Genomic DNA, 11,786 nt, shown 5'->3' on the forward strand with positions numbered 1-11,786 from the left:
GTACAAGTCCAGTCGGCATGATCGATGAGACATTCCGACACGGGAACTCGTTTGTTACTCCCATCACTTTTAAGGTTCCCTACTACCAGGTCACCTGTAAAGAATAGCTATATGCTATTGGGAATCAGTTAATATGTCCCTAAATAGTCACTTTACTTCACGAAAAATACGCACTAAATGACCGTTTTAACGATTAAGTTATTGAGTGCACTTTTTAAATATTTTTATTAATCTTTGTTAGGTAAAGGGGGATTTTTGTCTTTGGAATGACGTGTCAATTCCATAGTGCTACTCTTAGACTTTAAGAAACGAGCTTCCATAATCGTACAGCCGCTGCATGCTAGGTCAGTCAATATTGACACAATGCCTACATCGGACGGGTTGAGCTTCAACTCCCGGGAAAGTAAAGCGCTCCCGTCTATTTCTCTCACATTCCAACTAGTGTTAGATATCTTCTGGCTTTCTTTTTTTGAACTCGTGGGTTCAATTTTAACGATAATTTCGTTAAAATTAAGTTACTACATGTTTTATGTACCTTAGATTTTAAGTTTGTATTGTTACTTTGAAATACTGCATTAAAGTTGATGACGGTATTTTTTAACTATACGGAACAATAATCAGTGTTCCGATTCACGCTTGCTCACTTTTTGAATTGTAACAGTTCAAGACAGCAGTTTTTAATATGCGAGAAAAAAGTACTTGTGATATATCGTAAGTGTTGGACTGTAAATCAATATTTTTTTATTTATTTGTATCGTTATTGGACTAGATTTGTAATAAACTAGTTTGTTAATGTTACTGCTACAAACAGACATTAAATAGGCCGCGCTTGCTGTGGACTTGGTTCGAGAACTCTACACTAAAACGCAGTTAAAACAACCATTATATCTCCAAGTATGTCACCCAATAATTGTATCTTGATGAATAGTTCAACTAAGTATCTTTTATTTGACAAAAATAAGCCATAAAGCTTGGTAAGAATTCTTTGCATAACTTGAACAATTTGATTCAAGGTCATTTTTCTAGTGTACACTTGACCTAGTCAAGATCATTGGTTGGCGACGCCCATAAACACAAACCATTGAAAGGGACTCTGTAGTTTTATTTACGTCGGATAAATGCACCTCGACAGCATCATTACTTTTCATATATTGTATATCATTCGATACGTATTCATTCTAGTATCATCAGTTCAATCAGTCGGGTTTTTAGATTTTTTAATTAGAGAATAGTGTTTCTTTCATTAAAAGAAGTCATTATAACAACACCTTTCAACATTGATCATCAAGGAGTCGTTTTACAGAATCCTTGTGGAATTTTAATCTTGATATTCCGCGGTAGAGTCGGGTCTGGCGACGTCAGATGTTATCAACACCGCATCTCGTTAGCGGCACAACACTAACAAGACCTGCACTAGTAATGAATAGTGTTGTATGACAATGTATCTTGCTATGTCACTTTTATCGATGTTTCTATTTTTGAGGAAATCATGAGATTTTAGTTTCAGGTGTACGAACGCGCTAATGGCGTCTGAAATTTAAAAATGTCCCTTAAGTTATTAACGTCTGCATGATTTGTTAGATTTGCCATTACCAGAAGGTTATTTAGTTATATAAAAACGTAGAAAAGAAACTTTTTACAATAGCAATCTATACTAACACAAATAGGAAAGATTTGTAGTTTTGGATTTTTGTATATATTGAAATAACTCAAAAACTACTGAACCGATTCCAAAAATTCTTTTACCATTAAAAAGCTACGTTATGACTGAGTAACATAGGTTAAGTTTTTTTACAATTTTTAATTTTACATGGAAGATCATGAGCAACAGCTAGTAAAATATAACCTAAAACAAGATTGAAAGGCAGACCGTATCGACTATATTACTTAGCATAATTATGTAAGAAATTAAGATTTATCTATACAATAATTTGAATAGACGTAACGAACTCGTATATCAAATAGACAACCGGTACAAACCACGCCCACGTAAATACGTTTACTTAAGTCCCCATAAATAAAGCTTAACGAAGTATTACGGATATTTTATTACGCGTTATTTATGAGATAAAGCAAATTAAGCTCGAGCACTGATTTGATTGCTTATTTTTATTACTAGATAAAATACGAAAATTTGCACAAGCAATCAATACTAAAATTTTTAAGCTTCGTCATAAAGGGTATTGTAAAATAAATGTTATTAAAAAAGACTGATTATTGCTGGGTTTCTGAAGTTCCCACTTATATTTTCATTAGCAAGCGGTACATAAATGTTAGGTTGACCTATGTTTCAACGGACTAAAACTCACCTTTACATAGTTCAGAAACCCAATTCTTGATTTTATCAAACCAAAATCACTAACGAATGGTTAAACGTAGCTGGGAAAGCCATAAACCTATGATACTTCGCGGTAAAAACACGCTTAACATGCCGAAATCGGTAAAAACCATATCTAATTACATACATAATTGTAGAACCTTTATCTCAGTAGGAGAAAAATATTGATATCGCATCCTACTTTCACGTTATTTTTTGTTAATATTCAAACATTCATTTAACACTAGCTGTTGCCCGAGACTTCCACGCAATATTAACATAAAACTATAATCCTATAATATGCCCGTCTATATCAGCTACCCTTCAGTGACAGTCACGTCGAAATCGATCCAGTCGTTTCAGAGATTTCTCGAAACATACACGGCTTGCGCACAGACAGACAAAAAAATTTGCTGATGCAACGCAAATACATCATCATCCCCTAGATGGAATTTTTCATTTGATATCACAGACACTCCAATTTTATTATATGTTTAGATATATAATATCTCTAGTATAAAACTATAACAAATGTTTATTTAATACGTTAACTGATATGAATAATGCTCTCAATTTACACGTGAACATACACGGGTGTAAAATGATCAGTGTTGCCAGTTATATTTATTCAATTTGTCAGTGCGCCGCCGCGCTATCGCAGCGCTATTAATTACGTCCGACAGCTGCTTGTAGCGCTACTAGTATTTCGCACCTTGTGTGCACCGGCCCTTGTTGATATTTTGTTTCAATGCAACTTTACGCTATGATAGATAACGTTTTACATTTATGTTAAATAGTCTGTATCTATACTTCTACGAATATAATAAAGTGCAAACACACTACTTTGTGGCGTAGGATGTCAGCAATAACAGAATATTTTTGAATAATCATTTCTTTAATAAAATACACTAACGACACGCTTTAGGCTATATATTTTCACGCTATTAAACTTAGGGGTAAATAATTTGGAAAAAACCTTCAAATGGGAAAGGGACCATAATCTACATGCTGTCAACATTAAGGAAGCAAGGTTTTTGTAGTAACGGTGACTGTTATCAAATGTCAAAGGCTTTCTCGATGGAATTTGACACAGTTGTAGAACATAATCTGAAGCATAGGCTACTCATTAAGTTTGTGTATTATTCCAGCGCGTGTGAAGTTACGGACAAAAGCGAGTACTATCATAAATGCTGCTTTACTAGACCATATGGAACGGGTTTTCATACGTGATTTTTGAGGGCCTATTGTCCTTTAACCCGTATTCATCTCTGTAGAGACGATAGTAAAAGGTGTGGCATGCATTTTTATATAAACATAAAACATATAGCCTAAAGCATGACGCAAGTGTAGGGCTTTTTATTAAAAAAATAATTAGTCAAAAATATACTGTAATTGCTGAGACCTTAGGCAACAAATAAGTGTGTGTTTACACTTTATTTTAATAGTATAGGTGAACGTAACTAACCTAACAATTAATATTTACTGTTGAATTAACCCTTTAAAAATAATACAAGTGCAAGTAAAGGTAATGTTAGAGTGCAAGTTGTACCAGCATATGTCTTGCAAAGGCAGTTTGTTTCTGGCAGCAAGTCGTTACACACGGCTGTAGTGCAGTAGTGGTTTTTAAAAAAAATGCTTCGCTCAAATCGATTTAAAACTCTTATTCTTAATATTTGTTCGGAATAGTTTATTTGATCGGTGTGTTAGTGTTTGTAGATTTAGTTTTGTTTGTAGAGAAAAACAACCCTTTGTCGCTAACCTCAACTTTGAGAACACTCCCCTGGTTGCCACAGCCAGCATCGGTATCCTCGGCGTTGACATATCTAGTGACGTCCAATTCCGTGGTCATCTGCAAGGGAAGGCCAAGTTAGCCTCCAAGAAGCTTGGTGTGCTCGGGAGAGCGAAGCAGTATTTCACGCCAGCCCATCGTCTGCAGTTATACAAAGCACAGGTTCGGCCACATATGGAATACTGCTCGCATCTCTGGGCCGGAGCCCCTAAATACCAGCTCCTTCCTTTCGACCGCGTGCAGCGACGTGCCACTCGAATCGTCAACGACCGGGGTCTCACCGATCGGCTCGACTCATTGGCTCTGCGAAGGGACGTTAGTTCCCTTTGCATTTTCTATCGCCTCTACCACGGGGAGTGTTCCGAAGAATTGTTTGGAACTATACCTGCCGCTGAGTTCCGTCATCGCACGAGTCGACAGAGTGCCAAATATCATCGATACCACCTCGATGGTTGGCATTCCACAACGACGAGGTTTTCACGTACATTCTTACCTCGTACAGTCGCGTTGTGGAACACTCTGTCCTCAGCGGTATTTCCAAACAGTTACGACTTAGGGACCTTCAAGAAAAGAGCTTACTCCTCCCTTAAAGGCCGGCAGCGCATCTGCAGTACCCTTGGCATTGCGGATGTTCATGGGCGTCGGATAACTTAATATCAAGCGATCCGTTGCTCGTTTGCCCGCTTTTCTTATAAAAAAAAAAAAAAAAGACCTTTTGTAATTTGAAATTGTAAGAAAATGAAATTTTTGACTTGATCAATTTTAAATTACTTTTATATATATGTTATATGGTAAATGTGTAAAGTGGCTATTGCTTTGTCGCATCTATGTGGAAATAATTTTGCAGGTAAGTTTTTTATTTAAAAATACTAGCACCGCTTTAGATTACTTTCATACCTTGTTTTTTAAAGGGAACGACATAAAACAGATCTATATCCTTTTATATACTAGTGTTCAGTGTAAACCTACGGTTATCGACTCAAATTTTTATAAATGTTATGGGATTTTCTTTCTCAACTAGATTTTCAAATCTTAGTAACTTCGCTATAACTGGTTATAATAGAATGATATTTGGGTGTTTGTTCTCAAAACATAGTGAGCTTTCACTGCTGGAGTTCCTTGGTTTGTGTAGTTTGTTAGCGCCCCGGGCCCGGCCAGATAGCCTCGTACGGAACATGTACAAATTGTGAACGCCTATTAGACCATTATGAAGCCTGTTGTACACAGCGCGCTCTGTTAATATACGATATCTTGTCTGTTCACTTAAAAGTAATTAAAAAAGTGTTTGAAAGTATGAATATAAATAAATAGTTCTTTCAAAATTTATGTTTTTATTAGCAAACTCATCGGGTCATTAGCAATAAAAATATGGATTTGAAAAATGGTAGTAAACTTTTAAAGAAATTAATGTTTTAATATATCCTATTATCGACATTTTCAAGGTAATTGCTTGCTCTATTTTTTGAAATGATAGAATGATTTCTTATGAAAATCGGCATCTAAATCAAAACGTTTTATAGCTTGCTATATTTTAGCATCTTATAGCTTGCTGTGTAGCGTCAGTTTAATACCGGAATCAAACGTTGCTTTTAATATTCCTTTAATGATTTGGCCTAAGAGGCGTTAAATTGCTTTTACAAACACGCCGACTATTGTTCATTGTTATTTCTAATCTAACATAGAAACCTTTCAAATGTACAAAACCACGCACTCAACGAACCAAACATATTCTAAAAAATCGGTCGTTTGTATAACTTTATTACCATTGTCCCTTTATACTACACTTTTTACAGTGGTAGTGCCCGCTTTAACATCTTCGCACGAATGGGCCGGCTCGCCCGGTGTAATACCACGACCACACAGAAAACAGGCGTGAAGTGGAAGCAATTCCGCGTTTCGTCTGATGAGTGTGGTGCCGGAGGCCTAACTTTAGTCCCTTTTCCTTTCCACCCTTTTCTTAAGGGGAAAGGATGGGAGGGAAAAGTGGATTTGACGGTGGAGGAGACGCATAGGAAGGGGAAATTTCCTCTTTATGTGCGTCTCCTCCTCCGTCAATTAGGGTAGGCAACGCATCTGCAATTGCGGATGTTTATGGGCAGCGGTCGCTTTCCATTTCGGTGGATTTAGGTGGCCGCTTGGATTTAGGGTCGTTTGTCACCTCGTATTATAAAAAAAAAAAAATACTACCATTTGATAATACTCTGGAAATGTTCTGCGTAAATGGTTAATACGAATGACAGTAAATACTAGCAAGATTTGTTTTTTGTAGAGTTTAGTCACTAATCGTAGGTATAATAACCATTCGCCCATTGTCGAAATTATTTTTAATTTTGATAATAGCTTTTGGGTGTTGCCAGTGTAGAGTGCACGAGCTAGAGACTAAAAGACTAAATCGACTGGTAAACGACGATAAATATTGTATGCATATGTTTTACTATCGAGACATTGGAACGTATCTCTAGGAATAAAAGTTATCCCAATGATTATGAAATTTTTAAATAATAGTATAATTACCTTTGGTGTCAATATGGACAGGTATCGATAGCTGACACATTTGAACATCACTTAAAATTGTATGTTATTATACTTGCTATAATGCCGACGTGGTACTTATGTAATTAAATATGAAAGCAGGTGTTTAAAATGTTACAATGAAGGGCGTGCGTACTTTTTTTAATACTACGATTGAGATATAATTGGAGCCGATTTGAATTTTACAACACTAGCTGCTGCTCGCGAAACGTCCGCGTGAAATTAGAAAAATATAGCCTATGTTACTCACAGATGGATTACCTTTCTAACGGTAAAAGAATTTTTAAAATCGGTCCAGTAGTTTTTGAGTTTATTACATACAAAAATACAAAATGTGGAAGATGAGTAAGGGGTGTCAAGAGGGATGTGGTTCAAGACTGCGGCAAATAGAAGTCTCTAATATATCTACCCCTCTGTGGTCGGTCGTGAATTGGGTTAAGTGTAATACAAACTAAACTATTCTATTATTAAGAAACTAGAACTTTGTAAATCTAGCAATATTTATATTCAACTTTGTTTCTCTACGGTAAAATTTAACAAGATGGAATCACCATTTCCTTATAGGAAAATGTAAATAATAAAGATGTCGTGAAGACATGCCGATCTATATAGAGTTGATTCCGTTATTCCTTTGCTTTTATGTCAATTACATGATTTTATTACAAGATTTTCTGTCTTTCATATAAAAAAAATTACATTCTTTTCTTGATTCATTACAAAAAGCTTTACCACTAACACTTTCTGTATGAGGCCTATGTCCAACTAGGACACACAGATAATAAATAACAAATAAAAAAAACCGATAAAAGTGATGATAATTTAATTAATTAATATAATGTATCAATATTCAATTCAATTTTTGTAATGCGACAGTAATAATTAACACATAATTTATACCTTCAATTCAGAACTGAGTGTTTCCCGTTGAGCGGATCGACTTACCAAATCCATTGAATCAATAAGTCCAATGGGATTTTCTTTCCCGTTGGATTGATTGATCGCTTGGTCGTTCGACTGAACGGGAAACACAAAACGAAGCAAGAAGCAAGCCTATCATTTCCTCAAAGGGCGGCAACACATCTGTAGTTCTGGTGTTGCGGATGTCTATGGGCGTCGTCGACCACTTTTGTGTTCTCGCCGCTTATGCCGCTCGTTTGCATTCTTTTATTATAAAAAAAAACGTACCCGAACGTGTAAAGCATTACCTCAAAGCATTTTACCTGTATAATAGTAAGAAATCATGTAAATAATTAAATATAACATCTTTTTTAATTAACACATGTTGAGATAAGCATCTTTGTTTCTTTAACAGTGTATTTGCACCGCGTTGGAGTAGATTTTATCTCATAAAGGACATCAACAAGAACTTGATAATCGTGTCTTAATAAGCTTAGTGTAAATACTAGATCAAGATAGTTATGGAAATTAGTATTAAAACTTGTATGATTACTATTATAGGTAATGTTAGGAACAAAATTAGTACCGTGCTATAGAATTGGCGCAACTCTAGATTATCGGTATAAACGTCACGTCCCTAGCTGACAGCTGTCAATGTCACTAGAAGTATGGATAGATTTGGCGCGCATCCTAAGCCTGGCGAGAAGTATTGCTCTGAGTTTAAAGCGACAGTATCAATTAAATAAGTTGTCTAATAGTAATGAGTAAAAGGTTAGCATGGTATGGGCATGTTATGAGGAGGGATGAATCGCATGTTACAAGGAGAACGTTAGTTATGAGTGTGGAAGGGTACATCGGTAGAGGTAGACCTAGAAAGAGATGGATGGATTTTGTAAAAGGTGACATGATCAAGAAGGGAGTGATGACTGAGATGAGGTATGATAGAGTTATGTGGAGGACAAAAACCTATAGCGCCGACCCTGCGGGAGTAGGATAAGGAGATGATGATGATGACTTGTATAGTTACTTTTGTAAATAAAACATTTTTATTTATTCACTAGCTGTTCCCTTGCGGCTTCATCCGCATAGAATTATGAAGATTTTATTTTATTGTTTACATTTGTCAAATAATCAATAGCAAATGTCAAAATAACATGACATGACAAACCCTGGCAATCTTGCTTTCTTGATGTTTGCAGCAACTTATGGTCTCTTTCCCACATTAGGGTTTTTATCCAAAATATTTACGCCTAAGTTTAACGGCGTGAAAATATATAGCCTAAAGCATGACGTAAGTGTAGGGCTTTTTATTAAAAAAGGATTATTCAAAAATATGCTGTAATTGCTGACATCTTAGGCAACAAGGAAGTGTGTGTTTACGCTTTATTATAATAGTATATATATGTACTATATTATTTAATAGTATGAGTTTATTTATTTTAGTAGAAGAAACGAACATTTTGAAATAAAGAAAATGTATGACGACTTGAAAACTCGTGTTATATATTCATTTTTTTAATATAATTTATTGAAGAATGCGATGAACAATTAAACGAACCCTTAATATATGAAAAGTACAAAAAAATATAAACAACATTTATTTTAATTTCAATTATTTGGGCGAAGTCGCGAGCAACAGCTAGTATATACTAATTCTATATAAAATTATAAATATGATAAATATACGAGTTAGGTAATAACAAATAAAGCATGCCTTAGTCCCTTCCATATTTATTTGCTAATTTAGTTCAAAGACTTACTTTTTTTATCTACATATATGTTAAAATTGTATAATTTTTACGCGGTATATATTTCATTGTGTTCTTACAATATATTTGGAGCAGACATTAATGGTATATTTATTTAGAGATTTACGAGCGAACATAGTTAAGTTATAAATAACGTTTTAACTTAGCGTGGGTTTAGTCCGACCCAAACAAGTCACGCCGGGGCAATATAGTAGTTTTATTAACGCCCTCTACAAACCGATAAGGTAATCTTTTTTATTTGTTCATTAAGTACTTAAGAGATTTAAAAGTGATATCGATTTAATATTGAAGTTCTGACTAACATTGAATTGGTAACCATTTCTTACGAATGTTTGCCATTCGTTCAACTTGTATGAAAATGTATTTTCATCTCTATCGTTTATTATGAACTAAATAGAGACAGTAATACATTTTTGTACTGATATGTTAGTAGCGAAAACTGAAAGAAACTTTAAAAGGTATCTCATTGTAATCTGTAAATGCCTTAAAGGCAAACAGTGGCCATTCAGTCACCATAACTAAAAAAATCTCACTGTATATATTCTAGTAAGTTTGGTTTTTTCTTTTGTTTTAAAAGTGCTGTGAAAATCGTATTATAAAATTCAGGTTTAAACGTTTTTCTTATTTAAATGGTTTTAGGGAACAGGCAATATTACGTGGCACTAAACACGAGTAGACAGGGTGATGGTGCGGCGGCGTGGCCTTTAATTAATGGACACTGGGTAGAGCACAAGGACCTCTGCCGACGAGCGCAGACAAATTACAGCGAGTTTTATGTTCTTAAACATTCGAATGATACATTTATCGCTTAAAAGAAGATAAAACGAGGCTCTTATGTAAACTAACCTATGTTTGAATCACATATTTTAAAATACTGTAAATATACAGTTCTTTCTCTTTCTAACGTTACTTTCTTTACAGAAGTAGTATTTATAAAATTAATTTAATAATATGAAACTAGGATTAAATCACAGTTATTTCTATACAATAATAAGTTAATTGCAAGTAGGTTTCCACATTGAAAATGTTTAGATTTTATGATTTCTGAACTGTGAAAAAGTACGAAACAGTTTATTGTTTACAACAAATATAACCTCAAAAATAAACAAAATAATACTGTGATAAATTTTGTACTGATTGTAAAAATAACATAAGACGCGAAAATGAATTGTCACCGTTGAAATATAATAAAATATGTGATTCTTTATTCAAAAACATGTGTATCCTAGCTTATTTTGTACAATTATAATGAAGAATAAAGACGGGTAGCTTCACACTGTCGAAGGCGTTGCCAATAAATGACTTGCGGATACGTTGTCGGCTGCGAGTTGATTAGAGACAAATTACCAGCTCTCATCATAACCTCTAAAACTTGATTGTGTCGATCAAATTGGTTGTAAAATTTTATGTGATCCATTCTTTGTCGGAATTTAAATAAATATCTCGAATTAAACGTTGGTTTTCACTGTATTTAAAATGTTATTTAGAATGACAACTGTACAAAGATTGTTTCTATTTGATTTTCATAAACACAAAAAAACACACAAAGTTTATTATTATTTTTAAGAAGAATTTAACACCCAAGATCTAATTTTAGTCTGTTTCTTTTTCCCACCCTTTTCCTATAAAAAGGTGGAAAGAGAAGCTGATTTGACGATGGATCACGAGACCAAAGATTATAATCATGATTAATTTAAATGACTTCAAATCCTACACCTGCATAAAAATTTGTATCAAAAATGTTTTAATCAGAGTTTCCACCCAAAGCAATACCCTCTTGCAACTTAGATCACACAAAACGTAGTTACAAGTTACAAGTATATATAGCTTAAGTAATAGCACGACTTAAAGTCCACAAATGGAATAAAAAGCCTCCCCCGCGATCCAACTTGTCTTTGTTGTGGTCACGAACACTGGGGCCTTGTGAGTTCAAAATCCAGCCAATATAGTCATTGTTGCGTTTGACTTAAGATTTATAGTTGAGTATATCGTCGAGAGATGTCGCTTTGTACATTCACGTACAACTAAGGCATGACATCTCTATAGTGTGTACAAGTTTTTCCATTGAATATTTTAGCGTTCGAACGATCGTTTTTGTCACAAGACCTTCAAAGTTATGGTTATACGAGGGTCACATATTTCGTCACAAATCGATGTAATTGGAAAATAATAAAATAAAACAATAATAAAGTCTATTTTTAAATAGATGTTGCCAGCTATTGTCCGCATTTAGTTTAGTAGCCTAAACCACCAATTAATTGTTTATTAACTAGCTTTCGCCCGCGACTCCGTTCGCGTGGAATTAAAAAATACAAAAGTGAATAGTGTATGTGTTCTTCCAGACTATGCTCTACATCCATGCCAAATTTCATCGAAATCCGTTCAGCAGTTTAGGTTACAAACTCTAACAAACTTTTTTTTTTATGACAGGTAAGGTGGCAAACGAGCAAGCGGCCACCTGAATCCGCCAAAATGGCGAAGC

This window comes from Papilio polytes, unplaced genomic scaffold (assembly GCF_000836215.1).
Source record: "Papilio polytes unplaced genomic scaffold, Ppol_1.0 DF823177.1, whole genome shotgun sequence".
Classification (NCBI taxonomy): domain Eukaryota; kingdom Metazoa; phylum Arthropoda; class Insecta; order Lepidoptera; family Papilionidae; genus Papilio; species Papilio polytes.